This window comes from Spinacia oleracea, chromosome 6, assembly GCF_020520425.1.
Source record: "Spinacia oleracea cultivar Varoflay chromosome 6, BTI_SOV_V1, whole genome shotgun sequence".
Lineage (NCBI taxonomy): Eukaryota > Viridiplantae > Streptophyta > Magnoliopsida > Caryophyllales > Amaranthaceae > Spinacia > Spinacia oleracea.
In genome coordinates, this window is record NC_079492.1 from 123874435 (window position 1) to 123885933 (window position 11499).

Here is an 11499-nt window from a genome sequence, read left to right on the forward strand (position 1 = left end):
AAGATCATAAAAGGAACTAATAAAAATAACATCCAACATGAAAAGAGAACTAATAAACAAGAACATAATGAGTATTGCTATTGTGATTATTTAATAATCCAATAAAAAGTAGGATTAATTGACCAGAATAATCCCAACTTTAGGTGGTTTGCTTTTAATAATCCCAACTATAAGTTTTTTTTTAATAATCCGAACTTTTACACCTATTGACTTTTAACGGGCCTAGCAGGTAAGTTACTTACTGTAGCAGGTAATGTATGGCGTGGCGCTGACATGACAATAGAGAGTTAGTTTTTTTTTTTCTTTAAATGCATTTATTTCCCCTTATTTATTTTCCTTAATAAATCTCCTTATAACCCTTGTTTCTCATTTCGTCATTTTCTTTGATTCTCCACCCAAAATTTTAAATGTTTTCAAACCTCATATTTTAATGTAACATTTAATAGCTGAACGAAGTAAACCTCATATGTTAGATCCACCGGGTCATTTTCGGGTTCAAGGGGGTGTATTCCTTTGGGTTTTTTTTTTAAAGGATACAGAGTTCAATTTATTTAAATGGGTTACTACCAGTAACTTACTAGTAGTAACAAGGTTGATGACCTTTGATTTCAGTTATTTGAAAGGGATACAACCATAGCAGAAATGGTGGTTACCAAATGAAGCACGATGAAGATGATGTAGTATGATTTAAGTTTATTTACCTGCCAAATTAAACAAATAACACAAAGTAAAAACAAAAATGTCAAAATGAACCTCCTTTTACAATAAAAAAATTGTCAAATTACAATCTAAGGTTAAACATACGAGCATGGAAGGTGTTTGATTTTTGTTTTTATTTTATTTTACAGCAGATGAAAAACAAAAAGGGTTTAACTTTGGGTGAATGGATATTGAATGAATGACGTGTACCAAATTTTTTAGAGAGAAACTAAAAGCCCAAGTCCAAGTTTGCAAGTGTTTACCATTTTAACAGGTTACCGGTTTTTGGGATTGTTAAAAGTCATTAGGGGTAAACGTTTGGATTATTAAAAAAAAAACCATAGTTGGGATTAATAAAAGTGAAACGTTCAAAGTTGGGATTTTTCCTGTCAATTATTCCTAAAAAGTAAATGTGATCCTGAGAGTATTTATTTAGAGATCAAATGGGTTTATTATTATATAATATAACTAGGTTAGGTCTCGTGCAACGCACGGATGATGCTAAATAAATTTGCTCTATTCTGACTAATTTATTTAAAACAAAATTATATATCATGGGTTGTTGAAAAATAGAGAAAATTATTATTTATTCGATTATAAACTGATTAGTGCAATCTTAGGTGTTTAGGGTTTCGACAAAAATACTTAAGTTGAGCAAATTTTTTTTTTATCAGGTAACCGTTTTCTTTTAAAATTGAATGATATAAATAACTGTAACCATAGTCGTACCCGCTACATAAAATTGAAGAAAATAATAATAAAAACAATGTCTGTTTGGTTATGGACATATAATTACACATTATTTTTTAAAAATTATTGCATGTAGGCTAAGAGTATATTTTTATTTTATTTTGAAAAAGGGTTATGAAAATCAAAATACTATCTTGCTATTACGAAGTAGCAACTTACTACGTATACTATAAAAATAATAATATCATAAAATTGTGATTTTCAAATTAGTATTAATATATTTGTCAAATTTTTGTTATAATACACATGAAATCGTAATTTTGAAAAATAATAATAATAAATCAGGAAATTGGATATTTTAAAATATTCTTTAATTAAAATTTTATTTTTAAAAAAAATGTAAGGATACACCAGGAGATTACACGTGTCATTCCTGATGTGTCTTTTAGTATATATAGTATTGATCAAATCAGTCCTATAATGTCACAGCTTGGTGGCAGGTAGTGAAATTTTGTAAATAAACAAAAGACAAATTTGTCAAAAAGGACATTTTATAACCCAATTTTGCGAGAAAGGACGTTATATAATATTTTTTGTGAAATTACACCTTAATGTGATTTTTTTTTTGCGAAAGACAACCAAAGGCAAGTTTCCGACATTGACTGAGCTTTTTCGGGCATTGACTTGCACATGAGCAGCAACTGTCGCTTTATTTTGTTATAAAAGACCTTTTATAACCCAAATTTTGCGAGAAAGGACCTTATTAAAATTTGGTCATTTCTCGCAAAATTTAGGTTATAAAAAGTCTTTTTATAACAAAATAAAGCCACACGTCCTGCTCACGTGTAAGTCAATGACCAGAAAAACCCAGTCAATGGCGGAAACTTGCCTTTAGTTGTCTTTCGCAAAAAAAAAACATTAAAGTGTGATTTTGCAAATAAAATAAAATAAATTAAGATGTTATTTTACAAAAAAAATTATATAAAGTCCATTCTCGCAAAAATTGGAGAGATCAACTTTGACAAAATTACCTAAACAAAAAAAAAACGTTTATTAAATTTTACAAGACCAGTTTTCGTGTAACAAGTGATTAGAAAAAGTAACTCTGACTTTAATCTTTGATTTTAAAAGACAAATTTTTGTATTTTAAATGCCTTTTATTTTATGGAACTGTTATCTTTTGAAAATTTATTTTCGTTAAGTATCTTTTCCTTTGAAAATAATGAAACAAAAAAACTACGTCCCTATCGGATAAAGTAGGGTGAAGACTCTAACTTTCAAACATTATAAACCTAGTTGTTGGCTTATATGAGAATACCAATTCAAATCATACCAACTCAAAACATACAAAATCCAAATTCGAATCATACAAAATCCAACCATCCAAATCCAAATCCAAAACCAAAACCAAAACCAAATCCAAATCCAAATACAAACCACAAATATCCATACAAACATCCCTATACAAACATCCAACCAAGGCAAAGCTGGAACTCGCTACCATGCAGGGTCAATCCGAGTAATCATCAGCCGCAATATCAATCACAGGCTCCTTGTTCCTACTCCGGCTCATGTACCGCTCCAGATCATGGTCTATCTCTGTCCAGGGGGTAGCAGGCCCCTGCTTTGAAGGGCGCCGAGTTCCTTGCTGATAGGGAGGATACTGATAATCCTGCGGGGTCGTCATAAACCGGCGATGCACCTCGAAGTCATAGACCTGGCGCCTCCGCTCTATCTCATGCTAGTAAGCCCAAGATTCTGCACTCCAAGGCTCGGAACTGCTCGTTCATAAATGAACGTCAGGGGGAGGCGTGAAAAACATATGGCTGCCCATACCTCCAACAGAGTACGAATGCCTGGTAGGCTCAGCATAAGTATAGGGGAAAACTCCCTATCGACATCTGAATGCCTCTGACAGGCACCAGCACAAGGACTAGGGTCCTGACCTAAGCTCCGCTCGATCTGCTCTCTCGAAGTACCCACCGGGAGACCCCTGTCAACGGAATCCCTGCGACCTCGACGACGCTCCTATACAAGATTCAAAATTCAAGAATCAGATATCCGTATACAAGTTTCAAGAATACAAACACCTCATAGTCAATAAAACCACCTCTCTGTCCCGGCCAGCAAGCTTCTTGGTCAGGTTGACGCAATGTATCTTCAAAGAATCAATCACAAGCATCCAGCGACACACTCTCGCCGGAGTCTCCTGCATACAATATTCAAAAATCAATTACCAAATACAAAATTGCAACCTTACAACTGCATAATACTCAGGAAGTGCATCAGTCGCCATCCGATGCGGAGGAGAGGCCATTGGAACAGTAACCTCCACCTGCTCCCCATCTGAGTCCACATAACGGAGAACCCTGTCAGCATAGGGGACATCCTCAGGGTCGATCGCCTCCTCCTACAAGCACACATACAGCGATTCGATTATACAAAATACAAGAATACAAGAATACAAGGATACAAGATTCAAATCCAAAAACTCACCGGCGGCACAAAGAGAATAGGTGGAGCAAGTCTCGCCAAGAGGCCATAATAGCGGTTCCTCCCATCCACAAAGTTCTCCCATGGAAGACAAATGGACTCGCCCCCAGCATCCATGGCATCCGAATAAAGTCGGGCAACTCTGGAGGATCTATAGGGACGAATCTGCCTCTCACATTATGCTGAGGAGTCACCCGCTCACCCAGATACCACATGGAACGGTACACTCCCGGGAACATTACCCGCCGTCCAGACAAGTGATAGGCCCGCATGGCTGAAGCAGGTGTAGGAGCATTTTCAAAAGGGCGCCAGACCACCTAAAAGACAGATAGCTCAGACAAGTATACAAATACAACAGAGATAAAGATCCAAAATTGTACAAAGGCCTACCTCTCTAACAGGCAAGATCCGCAAAGCTCTGTGTAAGGTCGCTAAAGACATCATCCCTGCGCTCTGCTCCTTCCCAAGAGGAAGCAAACGGGTAAGCTACAACCCTAGGGCGATCCGGCGCCAAGCTCGGAAAGTGCTCATACGCCCAAATCTTCAAAAGCAAGCAAGCTATTAATAAGTGTTATGCATACAAAATTCAACATACAAACATGCAAGTATGAAATACAAAATACAAGGAGTCTCAAATACCTCCAACACTCTCCACAAGGCAGCTACACTCGCCTTGCTCTCTGGTGCAGTCCGGGAGGCGTTCTTCATCTCGTACAAAAGGAGGCCGTATACCAGACCACCCTAGTTGAGGCCTGAAACAACCCTCAAGTCACTAAAAGATCCCAGAAGCCCACCAGCACGCGACTATTCCTTCCTGGGGCCATGTAATCCCCCGTAATTTTATACATTTTATTTATATATTTTAACGTATATTTAATATATTTAAATAAGAATTTATGAATTTCAGAACTAAATATATAATTAACGTGTATTTATTTATTACATTTTTAATATTTTCAATGATTTACGAAATCAAAAACAATTTTAGAATTTTAAGTTGAAAAGAATTTGAATTACAAAAATCGATTGAATTTAGAAAACGATCCTATTCAGTTTTGGATTCGAATCCTAAAAACCAAATCCTAATTCTAGCCCATTGTGCAAAGCCCAAACCAACCCTTCCTTCCCTTACTCTAATTCACGTAAAACCCAAAGCAAGCCATACCCTCCACTCCTTCCTTCAATCTCACGTACAACAACAAACCCTCATCCCTCTCACAACCGTTTTCTCTCCTACCTTCACGTCCGTCGCTTTAGCCAGCCGCCGGACCACCGTCGCTAGCCAGCCGCCGGATCACCGTCACTAGTCACCACATGTAAGCTCGGTCGCTCCCTTTTCTTTTTCGTTCCCAATGCCGTTCGTCCTTCCTCACTCCCCTCCTCTTGTTTGATTTTCGCACAGCACCACCCACGACAGCAACCAGCCACCGCCGCTGCCGCCTCGTGCACCGCCGCCCAGCCTCCTCTCTCCCTCTTTCTTGGTTATTTCTTAAACCCTAAGTAACTAATTATTTTAATTATAGTTTGTTAATTTAAATTATGTTCTTGAATTAAATTTATAATTTTTATGGTTTGAATATGATTTTCAGATTTGGTGTTGATATTATAAACGAATTATTTTCGGTTTTGGTTGATTAAAATATAAGTTGGGGTTTAATCATGTTTTATTAATTCGAATTATGTTTTCTTAAATGAAAATTATAGTTTTCATGATTTAAATTATAGATTTCAGATTATACGAATTATATAATAAAGTTATTAATTTTCAGATTATCTAATTACATTGAAATATTGATTTTTGATTGTTTAAAGTATGAAATTCAAGGTTTTTATGATTGTAAATCATGGTAGGACGAGTATGGATTATTAAATTTATTGTTTCGTTGTACTAGGAACGTAGATTGGCCTTGGTGAAGTTTTTAAGTGTATTTATATTGCTGAAGATTTAAAGTACGATGTTTGCAAAAAGTTTTCAACGAATTTCAATCACTAGTTCAATAATTATGATGCTAGGAAATCAAATGTTTAAGTTTTGATATTGGGGAAGGTTCTAAATATGCTTAGGATGCATTTAGAATGCTTTTTCATGGTTGCCAATAATTAGAAATTGATTGGGATTATTTGCTGGTTGTTTTAGGCGGAGAATTCTCTTTAGGCGACTTTTGAAAAGTGTTAAAGTGGCCTATCAATTTGTTTACACAAGGTATGTACATACCTGTGTGCTTGGAATGTGTGTTATTTGTTGAAACCATGTTCAAATTTGTTGATGAACTGATTATGTTGGAATTACATGTTTAATATTGTTGGATGGACATGTTGAACATATATATTTCGTTATGAGGATTATAACATGTTAGTAGATGATTGATGCGAACATGTTAGTTGGGAACATTAGATTATTATATATATATTGATTCAGATTGATTGTTCGTTGTTCCCTTTTAGCTTTTCACTACTTTATGAGGGCCGAGGACCTTGTTTAGTAAGTTGAAACCTTATACCCATATAGAGAGGTTGATCAGTATTAAAGGAAAGGTTGGATTTAATTGGAATAAGTCTTGATTGACATCTCTGTGACCACTTACTTAATTCCAAGATAAAAACAGTTGTGATTAAATGTTGATTGTATGCCTTATGTGATTGTTGAGTCACAACAGAGTTTAATTTGTAAATCATGTAAAGTGAAACTGAGTAGCAATAGCTTTAGACTGTGCACGTCTAAAGTGACGGACAATCAGGAGTTGGGGTCATGGGTCGCCTATGGCTTTCTCTGGGTCGGATTGATCACCGGTCTATTTTAGTCAAAAGTTCCTCGATATCGCAGGTCATTGGAGTTACGGAGTCGCGCCCTTACCTCGTCTTCCTTAGTGAAGGCTTCTAGTAGACAACTCAGTCCATTGACTATTTCAATTAAAATAATGTTAATGATACAAAGGTCTAGTTCAGTCAAGTATAGTCTTCAAGTCAATATGTTTTGGTTATCCTTGCTTATGTTTTATTAGTATCATGTTAGGGTTGTTCGTATAATAGTATCATGTTAGGATTGTTATTGTTTTGGTATGTAGTACTCAGCTTTGCTGATTACGTGCGTTGTTTGTGTGTGTTGATCATGGCTATGCCTTATTGATCCGGTGATGACCCATTTTTGGTGAGCGGTCTCTAAGGATCAATAAGCGTTGCCATCTACAGGTTTGAACATGATGCATCATTGGGATCGGGATTAGAGAGCTTGTATTTATTTTTGTTTTGCTAAGTGACTTGGTTTGTTAATTTGGACTTGAAACTTGTCGTACTATTTATATTTCCTTATTTCCGTTGATTGGTTTTTGGATTTAATATGTAATCGATTATTTATAAACCTAAAAGTTAGTTTTATGTTTTCCGCTGCAAAATTCTGAATAAGCCGTTACGTTTTTCACACGGGCGATAATACTTTGATAATTCTCTATAGTTATATTTATAAAAAGGGTTATTTTAGAAAAAGGGAATTGTCGGGGTATTACAAAGTGGTATTTTTGAGCAAAAGGTTTTACTGACATTTCGTGTCTACCTTTTAAATTTTTAGGCGCCTAACTAACTAAGTATTTACGTAAAACGAATTTCGTTGAATTAAACTACAACTAGTAAATAAATTGAAGATTATTATTTAGAAATGTTCGATTTTTTTTTAAGTTTAACTCTTGGATTATGTGGTTTGAAATATTTTCTCGTTTAGGTGAATTAAGTGTGTTTCTTTTTTTTTTTGAAATTAATTTTTATTTTCGGAATTATTTTTTTTTTTAAAAAAAAAATATTTTTACTGCTACTGCTACAGTACCGTAAAAAAAAAAAAAATTATTTACTTGTTAATTATTTATTCGTTTAATAATTATTCGTTTAATCAAATTAATTCTTACAAATCATTCTTGTTTTATTCTTTAAATGCTTCAATGTTTGACTTATTATGATAATTTTGAGAGACGGGTAGCATAGGAAAGGGCATATAGAATAGAAGCATTATGTCTGCATTATGTCAAAATGATTGTACTTTCTTTGCCTGCTAACTGTTTATGTCCTTCCTATGCTTTGCGATTGCTATTTATTCTTACTTATTGGGTATTGTGGGATCGTACGGTAAGTGAGAGTACTAATTACTAACATAGAAACTATGTTTAATTGTTACAGATCACTAATCATGTCTGACATAGAAGAAAATAGAGTAGGGAACAACTCTAACCCTATTGTTCTGAGCGATGATGAAAATGAAATGGATTACGAGTCTGACAATAATAGTTACACCAGCTACGAACTTATTCTGCGTCAAGTTTTAAGAGGAGGAGAACTTGATAGTGATGATGAAGCCCTTCGTGAGTTTGATCATGCTAGAGGGAAAACTAGAGTCGATATTTATCAAGCTGTTTTGAGACCTGATAGTGATTCTGAGCCTGAGATTGAGTTTGAGCTTGAACCTGAACCTGAGCCCGAGCCTGAGCCCGAGCCTGAGCCAGAGGAAGATAATCATCAACCTCAAGGTCCACGAAGATCCTCCAGACCAAGAAAGCAAGCTTATTATTTTGATATGGATGATGATGATGAACTTAAATACGAGTTATTCACCCTAGAAGGTTATAGAGAATCAAAGGACAAGTCTGATGATGTCTCCCTCTAGCTTTGTTTACATATTTAGTTGTGTTTGAGAATAATGTTGGACAATTCGCCCAACCTTAGTTTATGTTTATATCATAGAACCTTTTTATTTTATTTTGAGGACAGGTGTGTGTTAATATTTAGGATTTTTATTGACATTCTTTTGAGGAATAAAAGTTAGATTATTGATTATCCAAATGATCAAAGTTTATTATGAGAACGCAAGGGGAATGTTTTCTTCCTTTATTCTACCTTATTATTCGTGATGATTGAAGTTATTCTTTGTTTCTCAGTTGAATGTTCTGCATGTGAATATCATTCGTAAATGATTGTTCATTTTATGTGAATTCTGGATGTTGGTGTGATATTACATTGCTAGAGGATAATATAAGTAAAGTCTTGAACCTGAATTAGAGTATATTAATTTCAGGTCGCGCTCTAGGATGGCTAACGATAACGACCTAGCTGTTGTTATTCGCCTCTTGGCGGAAATATTAACCCAGGAAAGAACTGAGCGCCCCGATTCTGTAGGGGACATGTTTGAAAGGCTTGCGAAAGTTAAGACACCATATTTTAAGGGGCAAGAAGACCCCACCTTCCTTGAAAACTAGATCAGGGAGTTTGAGAAACTATTTGGGGCGATAAACTGTCCTGAGCATATGAAAGTGGGCCAAGCTGTCCTTTACCTGAAAGATGAGGCCGACCTTTGGTGGAGGGAAAATGGAAATAGACTAAGTGCTGCTGAGGGGTTCAATTAGGATTCATTTATTGTTGCCTTGAGGGGGAAGTTTTATCCTCCTTTTATGAGAAAGCAGAAAGCGCAGGAGTTCATCAACCTTAGGATGGGGAATATGACCATTGCTGAATACTATAGCAAGTTTATAGCTTTGTCGAGGTTTGCACCTGAGGTGGTAGCTACTGAGGAGCTAAACGCTCAGAGGTTTGAGCAGGGGTTGACCGATGAGATCCAACTGGGATTAGGTGGGGAAACCTTTACATCCTTAGACATTGTGTATGGGAGAGCTGCTCATATTTATGGCCTGCAGACCAGGAGAGACAAGAAGAATATTGTTGTTGGGGATAAAAGGAAAGAGTTTAATGCTGGGGGAAGTCAGGGGAACTTCAAAAGGAATAGAAACGGAAATGGGAATGGAAATGGTAATGGTAATGGTAACTTCCAGGGAAGAAACAACCAGGGGAATAATTACAACCACAAAAACCAACCTGAGAGAGTGCATCACTGTAAGGTGTGCAATAGAAACCATCCTGGTAGAAACTGCAGGGGAGAATTGGTGACTTGTAATTACTGCCAGAAAAAGGGGCACAGGGAGTATGAGTGTTATACAAAGCAGAAGAGAGAGCATAATGGTAGTGGGAGTAGTAACCAAGGGAAACCAGGGTTTAACCATTCAGGGAAACAAGGTTCGAAGCCTGCTGGGGCACCAAATAACCAGGGAAACCAAAATAAACCTGCCAATGGGAACAACAATAACAACAAGGCTCCGGGAAAGCTGTTCGTAATGAGCAGAAATGAAGCTGAACGTTCTGCAGATGTAGTTTTGGGTACTTTCTCTATTAACTCCTTACCTGTTAAAATATTGTTTGATTCAGGGGCAACTTATTCTTTTATTTCGTCCTCTATCGTTAAAAGTTTGAAGTTAGTAGATTTTGAGGCAATTGATTTACCTGTTAGTATGCCTACTGGTGTAACCATAAGGTGTATAAAATTATTTAAGAACTTGCCTTTGAAGATAAAAGATTGCACTTTTCCATCTAATTTGATAGAATTTAGTTTGGGGGACCTAGATGTGATTCTGGGTATGGATTGGCTAAGTTTATACAAGGCCAGGATAGACTGTGAGATTCAGAAAGTCAACCTAAAGAACTCTACTGGGAAATCGATATCATATAGGAGTTTTGAGAAGTCTAAGAACTTTGGGGTAATCTCTGCGATGCAAGTGAGGAAGTTGGTCAAGAAGGGGTGTGAATTATTTTTCTATAGTGTCCAGGATGTAAGTAAAGAAGTTCGGGTGAAGATAGAGGATGTTCCCATTGTAAATGAATTCATGGATGTATTTCCGAATGAGATTTCAGGTATGCCACCTGCTAGAGCCCTTGAGTTTACTATAGAGTTGAATCCCGGAACTGCACCCATATCTAAGGCACCTTATAGAATGACACCTCCAGAAATGAGTGAGTTGAAGACCCAATTACAAGAGATGTTCGACAAGGGGTATATTAGGCCTAGTGCATCACCATGGGGAGCTCCAGTATTGTTTGTCAAAAAGAAAGATGGGAGTATGCGGTTATGTATTGATTATAGAGAGTTGAACAATGTAACCATAAAAAACAAATATCCTTTGCCTAGGATAGATGACCTGTTTGACCAGTTGAATGGGGCGAGTGTGTTCTCAAAGATCGATTTGCGTTCGGGGTATCACCAGTTGAGAGTAGCTGAGAAAGATATACCTAAGACTGCATTTAGGACTCGTTATGGTCATTATGAGTTTACAGTAATGCCTTTTGGGTTAACCAATGCACCTGCTATATTTATGGATTTGATGAATAGGATTTTCCACGAATTCTTAGATAAGTTTGGTGTGGTATTCATTGATGCTATTCTGATCTATTCGAGGAGTGAAAAGGAACATGATGAGCATTTGAGGGTTATCTTGGAGACGCTTAGGAAGAACCAGCTGTATGCAAAGTTCTCTAAGTGTGAGTTTCGTCTAGAAAAGGTAGCATTTTTGGGACACTATGTGTTAAAGGAAGGAGTCTCTGTGGATCCTGCCAAGATTCAAGCTGTGAGTGAGTGGCCTACTCCAAAAAATGTGTCTGATATTCGGAGTTTCTTAGGCCTAGCTGGTTATTATAGGAGATTTGTGAGAGATTTCTCAAAGATAGCAAGACCCATGACCAACTTGATGGAGAAAGAATCAAAATTTGAGTGGAGTGAAAAATGTGAGGAAGCTTTCCAAATTCTAAAAGAGC